The sequence below is a fragment of the Arachis hypogaea genome, chromosome 3, assembly GCF_003086295.3.
Source record: "Arachis hypogaea cultivar Tifrunner chromosome 3, arahy.Tifrunner.gnm2.J5K5, whole genome shotgun sequence".
Classification (NCBI taxonomy): domain Eukaryota; kingdom Viridiplantae; phylum Streptophyta; class Magnoliopsida; order Fabales; family Fabaceae; genus Arachis; species Arachis hypogaea.
In genome coordinates, this window is record NC_092038.1 from 105125155 (window position 1) to 105137942 (window position 12788).

Below are 12788 nucleotides of genomic sequence, written 5' to 3' on the forward strand. Positions count from 1 at the left end.
CCCTTAATCTATGGTGTATAGAAACTCCACTGTTGAAAATACATAAGTGAAAGGTTCAGGCATGGCCGAATGGCCAGCCCCCTGAACGTGATCAGAAGACCGAATGTTCAAAGACTACAAAGTCAAAAGATTAAACTGTCAAAAGATGTCTAATACAATAGTAACTTATCCTATTTATACTAGACTAGCTACTCGGGTTTACATAAGTAATTGATGTATAAATCCACTTCCGGGGCCCACTTGGTGTATGTTTGGGCTGATCTTGATCTATCCACGAGCTGAGGCTTTTCTTGGAGTTGAACTCCAAGTTATAACGTGTTTTGGGCGTTCAACTCCGGATCATGACGTGTTTCTGGCGTTTAACTCCAGACAGCAGCATGTACTTGGCGTTCAACGCCAAGTTACATCGTCAATTTCCGAATAAAGTATGGACTATTATATATCGTTGGATAGCTCTGGATGTCTACTTTCCAACGCCATTAAGAGCGCGCCATTTGGAGTTCTGTAGCTCCAAAAAATCCATTTCGAGTTCAGGGAGGTCAGATTCCAACAGCATCAGCAGTCCTTTTGTCAGCCTTTTTTTCAGAGTTTTGCTCAAGTCCCTCAATTTCAGCCAGAAATTACCTGAAATCATAGAAAAAACACACAAATACATAGTAAAGTCCAGAAATGTGAATTTAACATAAAAACTAATGAAAACATCCCTAAAAGTAGCTTGAACTTACTAAAAACTACCTAAAAACAATGCCAAAAAGTGTATAAATTATCCGCTCATCACTTGCTTCATACCAACAATCTCTGTGGGATCTACCCTTACTCACGTAAGGTATTACTTAGATGACCCAGTACACTTGCTGGTTAGTTGTGCGGAGTTGTGACAAAATGTGATTCATGTTTGAGAGCACCAAGTCTTTGGAGCCATTGTTGATGATCACAATTTTGTCCACCAAGTTTTTGGCGCCGTTGCCGGGGATTGTTCGAGTATGAACAACTGACGGTTCATCTTGTTGTTCAGATCAGGTAATTTTCTTTTTGTTTTAATTTCAAAAACATTTTTAAAAAAAAAATTCTTTATTTTCGTTTTTCTAAAGAATATTTTCGAAAAATTTATTAAGAAAATACAAAAAAATCATAAAATCATAAAAATCAAAAATATTTTTTGTTTCTTGTTTGAGTCTTGAGTCAGTTTTTAAGTTTGGTGTCAATTGCATATTTTAAAAATTATTATGCATTTTTCAAAAAAAATTCCATGCATTCATAGTGTTCTTCATGATCTTCAAGTTGTTCTTGGTAAATCTTCTTGTTTGATCTTGATGTTTTCTTGTTTTGTGTCTTTTATTGTTTTTCATATGCATTTTTGCATTCATAGTATCCATGCATTAAAGAATTCTAAGTTTGGTGTCTTGCATGTTTTCTTTGCTTAAAAATTTTTTCAAAAATATGTTCTTGATGTTCATCATGATCTTCAAAGTGTTCTTGGTGTTCATCTTGACATTCATAGTGTTCTTGCATGCATCATGAGTTTTGATTCATAATTTTCATGTTGTGAGTCATTTTTTTTGTTTTTCTCTCTCATCATTAAAAATTCAAAAATAAAAAAATATCTTTTATATCATATCTTTTTCAAAAATTTGATTTTAAAATATCTTATCTAACCTCTTATCTTCTTATCTTTTCAAATTTGATTTTAATATCTTTTTCAACTAACTAATTAACTTTTTGTTTGTTTCTTATCTTTTTCAAAACCACCTAACTACTTCTCCCTCTCTAATTTTCGAAAATATCTCATCTCTTTTTCAAAATTCTTTTTAAATTAATTGATTGTTTTAAATTTTAATTTTAATTCTATCTCATCTTTAATTTTCAAAAATCACTAACTCCTTTTCAAAATTAATTTTCGAATTCTCTCTCTCATCTTCTTCTATTTATTTATTTATTTACTAACACTTCTCTTCACCTCTCTTCATCTCCAATCACTTCCTCTATCCTTACCCTTGTGTTTGGATTATTCCTTCTTCTTAATCCTTATCACCTTTCTTCTTCTACTAATAATAAGGATCCTCTTTACTGTGACATAGAGGATTCCTCTACCTTTTCTTTTTCTCTTCTCTTTCATATGAGCAGGAATAAGGGAAAACACACTCTTGTTGAAGCTGATCCTGAACCTGAAAGGACTCTGAAGAGGAAACTAAGAGAAGCTAAATTACAACAATCCAGAGGCAACCTTTCTGAAATTTTTAAACAAGAGAAGGAGATGGCAGCCGAACCCAACAACAATAATGCAAGGAGGATGCTTGGTGATTTTACTAAACACTTACTTCCAAGTTTGATGCAAGAAGAATCTCAATTCCTGCCATTGGAGCAAACAATTTTGAGCTGAAACCTCAACTAGTTGCTCTAATGCAACAAAACTGCAAGTTTCATGGACTTCCATAAGAAGATCCCTATCCGTTTTTAACTGTGTTCTTGCAGATCTGCGAGACTGTAAAGACGAATGGAGTAGATCCTGAAGTCTACAGGCTCATGCTTTTCCCTTTTGCTGTAAGAGACAGAGCTAGAACATGGTTGGATTCACAACCTAAGGATAGCCTGGACTCCTGGGATAAGCTGGTCACGGCCTTCTTGGCTAAATTCTTTCCTCCTCAAAAGCTGAGCAAGCTTAGAGTGGATGTTCAGACCTTCAAACAAAAAGATGGTGAATCCCTCTATGAAGCTTGGGAAAGATACAAACAGATGACCAAAAGATGTCCTTCGGACATGTTTTCAGAATGGACCATGATAGATATATTCTATTATGGTCTATCTGAGTTATCTAAGATGTCATTGGACCATTCTGCAGGTGGATCTATTCACTAAAGAAAATGCCTGCAGAAGCTCAAGAACTTATTGACATGGTTGCAAATAACCAGTTTATGTACACTTCTGAGAGGAATTCCGTGAATAATGGGACGCCTCAGAGGAAGGGAATTCTTGAGATTGATACTCTGAATGCCATATTGGCTCAGAACAAAGTGTTGACTCAGCAAGTCAACATGATTTCTCAAAGTCTGAATGGAGGGCAAAATGCATCCAACAGTACTAAAGAGGCATCTTCTGAAGAAGAAGCTTATGATCCTGAAAACCCTGCAATGGCAGAGGTAAATTACATGGGTGAACCTTATAGAAACACCTATAATTCATCATGGAGAAATCATCCGAATTTCTCATGGAAGGATCAACAAAAGCCTCAACAAGGCTTTAATAATGGTGGAAGAAATAGGCTCAGCAATATCAAGCCTTATCCATCATCTTCTCAGCAACAGACAGAGAATTATGAACAGAATACCTCTAACTTAGCAAACTTGGTCTCTGATCTGTCTAAGGCCACTTTAAGTTTCATGAATGAAACAAGGTCCTCCATCAGAAATCTGGAGGCACAAGTAGGTCAGTTGAGTAAGAAAATCACTGAAACCCCTCCTAGTACTCTCCCAAGCAATACTGAAGAAAATCCAAAAAGAGAGTGCAAGGCCATTGATATAATCAATATGGCCGAATGCAAGGAGGAGGGAGAAGATGCGAATCCCAATGAGGAAGATCTCATGGGACGTCTCTCAAGCAGGAAGGAGTTCCCTATTGAGGATCCAAAGGAATCTGAGGCTCATATAGAGACCATAGAGATTCCATTAAATCTTCTTCTGCCATTCATGAGCTCTGAAGTTTATTCTTCCTCTGAAGAGGATGAAGATGTAACTGGAGAGCAAGTTGCTCAATATTTAGGAGCCATCATGAAGCTGAATGCCAAGTTATTTAGTAATGAGACTTGGGAAGGTGAACCTCCCTTGCTCATTAGTGAACTTGATACATGGGTTCAGCAAACTTTACCTCAAAAGAAACAAGATCCTGGGAAATTCTTAATACCCTGTACCATAGGCACCATGACCTTTGAAAAAGCTCTGTGTGACCTAGGGTCAGGCATAAATCTTATGCCACTCTCTGTACCCTAGGGGATCACTGAGGTACAGCCTGCCTTATTCTCATTACAAATGGCAGACAAGTCAAAAAGACAAGCTTATGGATTGGTAGAGGACGTGTTGGTAAAGGTTAAAGGCATTTACATCCCTGCTGATTTCATAATCTTAGACACTAGGAAGGAGGAGGATGAATGCATCATCCTTGGAAGACCCTTCCTAGCCACAGCAGGAGCTGTGATAGATGTTAACAGAGGAGAATTAGTCCTTCAATTGAATGGGGACTACCTTGTGTTTAAGGCACACGGCCATCCTTCTGTAACAAGGGAGAGTAAGCATGCATAGCTTCTTTCAGTACAGAGTCAAACAGAGCCCCCACAGTCAAACTCTAAGTTTGGTATTGGGAGGCCATAACCAAACTCTAAGTTTGGTGTTGGGACTATACAATATTGACCTTATCACCTGTGAGGCTCCATGAGAGCCCACTGTCAAGCTATTGACATTAAAGAAGCGCTTATTGGGAGGCAACCTAATTTTTATTTATCTAATTTTATTTTATTTTCATTATTCTTTCATGTTTTATTAGGTTCATGATCATGTGGAGTCACGAAAAAAATATTAAAATTAAAAACAGAATAAAAAATAGCAAAAAAAAATCACACACTGGAGGAAGGACCTACTAGCGTTCAATGCCAGTAAGGAGCATCTGGCTGGCGTTCAACACTAGAACAGAGCATGGATCTGGCGTTGAACGCCAGAAACAAGCAACATCCTGGCGTTCAAACGCCAGGAATGCACCCTGAGGAGAGCTGGCGCTGAACGCCAGAAACAAGCATGGAACTGGCGTTCAACGCCAGAAACAAGCATGGAACTGGCGTTCAACGCCAGAAACATGCTGCACATGGGCATTGAACGCCCAGAACATGCATCACTTCGGCGTTTAAATGCCAGAATTGCATGGAAAGGCATTTTACATGCCTAATTGGTGCAGGGATGTAAATCCTTGACACCTCGAGATCTGTGGACCCAACAGGATCATCTCAGGATCTGTGGACCCCACAGGATCCCCACCTACCATATTCTCCCCTCTTCTCAACATTCATCCTCTCTTTCCATCCACTATTTCCCATAAACCCCACCTACCTTCAAAATTCAAAATTTCTTTCCCACCCAAACCCACCCTAAATAGCCGAACCTACTCCCTCTCCCTTCATTATATAAACCCCTCCATTCTCCTTAATTTTCACACAATACAACCCCCTCTTCTACACCTTGGCCGAATACACCTCTCCCCCTCTCCTCCATATTTTCTTCTTCTTCTTCTTCTCTTCTTTCATCTCTTGCTAGAGGGCGAGCAATATTCTAAGTTTGGTGTGGTAAAAGCATAGCTTTTTTTGTTTTTCCATAACCATTGATGGCACCTAAGGCCGGAGAATCCTCTAGAAAAGGGAAAGGGAAGACAAAAGCTTCCACCTCCGAGTCATGGGAGATGGAAAGATTCATCTCCAAAGCCGATCAAGACCACTTCTATGATGTTGTGGCCAAGAAGAAGGTGATCCCCGAGGTCCCTTTCAAGCTCAAGAAAAATGAGTATCCGGAGATCCGACATGAGGTCCAAAGAAGATGTTGGGAAGTTCTAACTAACCCTATCCAACAAGTCGGAATCTTAATGGTTCAAGAGTTCTATGCCAATGCATGGATCACTAGGAACCATGATCAAAGTAAGAACCCGAACCCAAAGAATTATCTTACAATGGTTTAGGGGAAATACTTAGATTTTAGTCCGGAAAATGTGAGGTTGGCATTCAACTTGCCCATGATGCAAGGAGATGCACGCCCCTACACTAGAAGGCTCAACTTTAATCAAAGGTTGGACCAAGTCCTTATGGACATATGTGTGGAAGGAGCTCAATGGAAAAGAGATTCCAAAGGCAAGCCGGCTCAACTAAGAAGACTGGACCTCAAGCCTGTGGCTAGAGGATGGTTGGAGTTCATCCAACGCTCCCTCATCCCCACTAGCAACCGATCTGAAGTTACTGTGGATCGGGCCATCATGATTCATGGCATCATGAATGGAGAGGAAGTAGAAGTTCATGAAGTCATCTCCCATGAATTCTACAAAATAGCCGATAAGTCCTCTACTTTGGCAAGGCTAGCTTTTCCTCATCTTATTTGCCATCTATGTTACTCAGCTAGAGTTATCATAAAAGGAGACATCCTCATTGAAGAGGACAAGCCTATCACTAAGAAAAGGATGGAGCAAACAAGAGAGCCCACTCATGGAACCCAAGAGACGCATGAGGAAGCTCATCACCAAAAAATCCCGGAGATGCCTCAAGGAATGCACTTTCCTCCCAACAACTATTGGGAACAACTCAACACTTCCTTAGAAGGTTTGAGTTACAATGTGGATCAATTAAGGGTGGAACATCAAGAGCACTCCATCATTCTCCATGAAATTAGAGAAGATCAAAGAGCAATGAGGGAGGAGCAACAAAGGCAAGGAAGGGACATAGAAGAGCTTAAGAACATAATTGGTCCTTCAAGAAGAAGACGAAACTAAGGTGGATTCATTCCTTGTTCTTATTTTCTGTTTTTCATTTTTATCTATGTTTTGTGTCTCTACTTCATGATCATTAGTATGTAGTAACTATGTCTTAAAGCTATGAATAAATTCCATAAACCCTTCACCTCTCTTAAATGAAAAATGTTTTTAATCCAAAAGAACAAGAAGTATATAAATTTCAAAAATTGTCCTTGAATTTAGTTTAATTATATTGATCTGGTGACAATACTTTCTGTTTTCTGAATGAATGCTTGAACTGTGCATAATTTTTGATCTTGTTGTTTATGAATGTTAAAATTATTGGCTCTTGAAAGAATGATGAACAAAGAGAAATGCTATTGATAATCTGAAAAATCATGAAATTGATTCTTGAAGTAAGAAAAAGCAGTGAAAAAGCAAAAGCTTGCGAAAAAAAAAGAAAAAATGGCGAAAAATATAGAAAAAAAAAAAGAAAAAGCAAGCAGAAAAAGCCAATAGCCCTTAAAACCAAAAGGCAAGGGTAAAAAGGATCCAACGCTTTGAGCATCAATGGATAGGAGGGCCCAAGGAAATAAAATCCAGGCCTAAGCGGCTAAATCAAGCTGTCCCTAACCATATGCTTGTGGCATGCAGGTCCAAGTGAAAAGCTTGAGACTGAGTGGTTAAAGTCGTGATCCAAAGCAAAAAGAGTGTGCTTGATGAAGGCTTTAGTGAGTTTTTAGTAAGTTTAAGCTACTTTTAGGGATGTTTTCATTAGTTTTTATGTTAAATTCACATTTCTGGACTTTACTATGAGTTTGTGTGTTTTTCTCTGATTTCAGGTAAATTCTGACTGAAATTGAGGGATTTGAGCAAAACTCTAAAGAAGGCTGACAAAAGGACTGCTGATGCTGTTGGAATCTGACCTCCCTGCACTCGAAATGGATTTTCTGGAGCTACAGAACTCCAATTGGCGCGCTCTCAATGGCGTTGGAAAGTAGACATCCAGGGCTTTCCAGCAATATATAATAGTCCATACTTTATTCGAAGAATGACGACGTAACTTGGCGTTAAACGCCAAGTACACGCTGCTGTCTGGAGTTAAACGCCAGAAAAACGTCATGATCCGGAGTTAAACGCCCAAAACACGTCATAACTCAAAGTTTAACGCCAAGAAATGCCTTAGCTCGTGGAATGATCAAGCTCAGCCCAAGCATACACCAAGTGGGCCCCGGAAGTGGATTTATGCATCAATTACTTACTCATGTAAACCCTAGTAGCTAGTCTAGTATATATAGGACATTTATCTATTGTATTAGGCATCTTTGATCTCAGTTTTGTTTTATTCTTCATCTTAGGAGATCATTGATCACGTTAGAGAGGGCTGGCCATTCGGCCATGCCTGAACTCTTTGCTTATGTATTTTCAACGGTGGAGTTTCTGCACACCATAGATTAAGGGTGTGGAGCTCTGCTGTACCTCAAGTATTAATGAAGTTCTATTATCTTTTATTCAATTCTCTCTTATTCTTATTCCAAGATATTCATTCGTACCCAAGAACATGATGAATGTGATGAGTCAGATTACCCTCATTATTATTCTCACTTATGAATGTGAGTGATTGACAACCACTCCCGTTCTACATGCAACAGAGCTTGAATGTGTATCTCTTAGATTCCCCAACAGAATCTTCGTGGTATAAGCTAGATAGATGGCGGCATTTATGAGGATCCGGAAAGTCTCACCTTGTCTGTGGTATTCCGAGTAGGATCCTGGGAATCCGGAAAGTCCAACCTTGTCTGTGGTGTTCCGAGTAGGATTCCGGTAATGAATGACCGTGAGGTGCTTCAAACTTTAACCTGCTGGGCATTAGTGACAGACGCAAAAGAGGGATTCTATTCCAGTAGGAGCGGGAACCAACCGGTGATTAGCCGTACTGTGACAGAGTGCGTTAGCATAGTTTTCACTGCGAGGATGGGATGTAGCCATCAGCCATGGGTGATGCCTCCAGACTGGTTAGCTGTGCGAGTGACAGCCGCACAGGATATTTCCCCGTGAGGAATGAAAGTAGCCACAGTTGATGGTGAACCCCTATACAAAGCTTGCCATGGAAAGGAGTAAGAAGGATTGAGTAGAAGCAGTAGGAGGGCAGGCGTCCGAGAGCTCTACAGCATCTCCATCCGCTTATCTGAAATTCCCACCAATGAATCTGCATAAGTGTTCTATCCCTTTTATTATTTCTTCTTTTTATTATTAATTATTCGAAAACCCATAAACCATTTTTAATCTGCCTAACTGAGATTTGCAAGGTGACCATAGCTTGCTTCATACCAACAATCTCTGTGGATTCGACCCTTACTCACGTAAGGTTTATTACTTGGACGACCCAGTACACTTGCTGGTTAGTTGAACGGAGTTGTGAAAATAAACAATGCCCTCAGAGTATACATCCTACAAGTAAAAAGAACAAGTGATCACAATTTCGTCCACCAAGTTTTTGGCGCCGTTGCCGGGGATTGTTCGAGTATGGACAACTGACGGTTCATCTTGTTGCTCAGATTAGGTAATTTTCTTTTCAAAAATCTTTTTCAAAAATTTTTCTTTTATTTTTCGTTTTTCCAAAAATATTTTCGAAAAAAAATAATAAAAATACAAAAAAAATCATAAAATCATAAAAACCAAAAATATTTTGTGTTTCTTGTTTGAGTCTTGAGTCAAATTTTAAGTTTGGTGTCAATTGCATGCTTTTAAAAATTTTTCTTGCATTTTTCGAAAATCTCATGCATTCATAGTGTTCTTCATGATCTTCAAGTTGTTCTTGACAAGTCTTCTTGTTTGATCTTGATGATTTCTTGTTTTGTGTCTTTTGTTGTTTTTCATGTGCATTTTTGCATTCATATTTTCCATGCATTAAAAATTTCTAAGTTTGGTGTCTTGCACGTTTTCTTTGCATCAAAAAATTTTTCAAAATTATGTTCTTGATGTTCATCATGATCTTCAAAGTGTTCTTGGTGTTCATCTTGACATTCATAGCATTCTTGCATGCATCTTGTGTCTTGATCCAAAATTTTCATGTTTTGGGTCATTTTTGTGTTTTTCTTTAAAATTCAAAAATCAAAAAATATCTTTTCCTTATTTCCCTCCAAAATTTCGAAATTTTGGGATTGACTTGGTCAAAATTTTTTTTAAAATTAGTTGTTTCTCACAAGTCAAGTCAAAATTTCAATTTTAAAAATCTTATCTTTTCAAAATCTTTTTCTTATCTTTTTCTTATCTTTTCAAAAAAAAAAAAATTAGCTAACAATTAATGTGATTGGTTCAAAAATTTGAAGTTTGTTACTTTCTTGTTAAGAAAGGTTCAATCTTTAAGTTCTAGAATCTTATCTTGTAGTTTCTTGTTAGTTAAGTAATTTTAAAATTAAATCTTTTTCAAATATCCTTTTTCAAATATATCTTTTTATCTTTTATCTTATCTTTTTCAAAAATTTTATCTTTTTCAAAATTTGATTTCAAAATATCTTATCTTTTTCTTATCTTCTTATCTTTTTCAAAATTTGATTTCAAATCTTTTTCAATCAACTAACTAACTTTTTGTTTGTTTCTTATCTTTTTCAAAACAACCTAACTACTTTTCCCTCTCTTATTTTCGAAAATTCTCCCTCTCTTTTTCAAAAATTCTTTTTAATTGTTTTAAATTTTAATTTTAATTATCTATTAACTTTAATTTTCGAAAATCACTAACTCTTTTTCAAAAATTAATTTCGAATTTCTCTTCTCTTTTCTTCTTTTATTTAATTAATTAATTACTAACACTTCTCTTCACTTCTCTTCATCCAAACCCGAATCCATCCTTCTTCTTTCTTCTACCTCTTTCTTCTTCTACTAACATAAGGGAATCTCTATACTGTGACATAGAAGATTCCTTTTTTTTTCTTGTTTTCTTCTCTTTCTTATGAGCAGGAACAAGGATAAAGGCACTCTTGTTGACACTGATCCAGAACCTGAAAGGACTCTGAAGAGAAAATTAAGAGAAACTAAATTACAACAATCCAGAAATAACCTTTCAGAAATTTTCGAACAAGAGAAGGAGATGGCAGCCGAAAATAATAATAATAATAATGCAAGGAGAATGCTTGGTGACTTCACAAAGCCAACGTCCAAGTTTGATGGAAGAAGCATCTCCATTCCTGCCATTGGAGCCAATAACTTTGAGCTTAAGCCTCAACTAGTTGCATTAATGCAACAAAACTGCAAGTTTTATGGACTTCCATCTGAAGATCCTTATCAGTTCTTAACTGAGTTCTTGCAGGTCTGTGATACTGTAAAGACGAATGGAGTTAATCCTGAAGTCTACAAACTCATGCTTTTCCCTTTTGCTGTAAGAGACAGAGCTAGAATATGGTTAGATTCACAACCTAAGGATAGCCTGGACTCCTGGGATAAGCTGGTCACTGCCTTCTTAGATAAGTTCTTCCCTCCTCAAAAGCTGAGCAAGCTGAGAGTGGATGTTCAAACCTTCAAACAAAAAGATGGTGAATCCCTCTATGAAGCTTGGGAAAGATACAAGCAGCTGACCAAGAGATGTCCATCTGACATGTTTTCAGAATGGACCCTACTAGATATATTCTATTATGGTCTCTCTGAATTTTCGAAAATGTCACTGGACCATTCTGCAGGTGGATCTATTCACCTGAAGAAAATGCCTAAAGAGGCTCAAGAACTCATTGACATGGTTGCTAACAACCAGTTCATGTATACCTCTGAGAGGAATTCTGTGAATAATGGGGTCCCTCAGAAGAAAGGAGTTCTTGAAATTGATGCTCTGAATGCCATATTGGCTCAGAACAAAATGTTGACCCAACAGGTCAACATAATCTCTCAAAATCTGAATGGATTGCAACATGCAGCCAACAGTACTAGAGAGGCAGCTTCTGAGGAAGCTTATGATCCTGAGAACCCTGCCATGGCAGAGGTTAATTATCTGGGTGAACCTTATGGAAACACTTATAACCCATCATGGAGAAATCATCCAAATTTCTCATGGAAGGATCAACAAAAGCCTCAACAAGGCTTTAACAATGGTGGACGCAATAGGCTAGGCAATAGCAAGCCATATCCATCATCTTCTCAGCAACAGACAGAGAACTCTGAACAAAATAATTCTAATTTAGCTAATATAGTCTCTGATCTGTCAAAAGCCACTTTCAGTTTCATGAATGAAACATCCTCCATTAGAAATTTGGAGGCACAAGTAGGCCAGCTGAGTAAGAAAGTTATTGAAACTCCTCTCAGTATTCTCCCAAGTAATACAGAAGAGAATCCAAAAGGAGAGTGCAAAGCCATTGACTTAGTCAACATGGCCGAATGCACAAAGGAGGAGGAGGACGAAAATCCCAGTGAGGAAGACCTCCTGGGACATCCTCCAAGCAAGAAGGAGCTTCCTAATAAGGATCCTGAGGAATCTGAGGCTCATACAGAGACCATAGAGATTCCACTAAATCTCCTTCTGCCATTCATGAGCTTTGACTATTATTCATCCTCTGAAGAGGATGAAGATGTGACTGGAGAGCAAGTTGCTCAATACTTAGGAGCTATCATGAAGCTGAATGCCAAGTTATTTGGTAATGAGACTTGGGAGAGTGAACCTCCCATGCTCATTAGTGACTTAGATACTTGGATTCAGGAAACTCTGCCTCAAAAGAAACAAGATCCTGGCAAGTTCTTAATACCTTGCACCATTGGCACCATGAGCTTTGAAAAAGCTCTATGTGACCTTGGGTCAGGAATAAATCTGATGCCACTCTCTGTGATGGAGAAGCTAAGGATCATTGAGGTACAACCTGCATTGTTCTCATTACAATTGGCAGACAAGTCAATGAGACAAGCTTATGGAATAGTAGAGGACGTGCTAGTAAAAGTTGAAGGCTTTTACATCCCTACTGATTTCATAATCCTAGATACTAGGAAGGAAGATGATGAATGCATCATCCTAGGAAGACCTTTCCTAGCCACAGCAGAAGCTGTGATAGATGTCAACAGAGGAGAGTTAGTCCTTCAACTGAATGGGGAATACCTTGTGTTTCAAGCACATGGCCATCCCTCTGTGACAAAAGAGAGTAAGCATGAAGAGCTTCTCTCAGTTCAAGGTCAAGAAGAGCCCACACAGTCAAACTCTAAGTTTGGTGTTGTGAGGCCACAACCAAACTCTAAGTTTGGTGTGGAGACAACACACTAAATTGACCTGATCATCTTGTGGCTCCATGAGAGCCACTGTCAAGCTATTGACATTAAAGAAGCGCTTGTTGGGAGGCAACCCA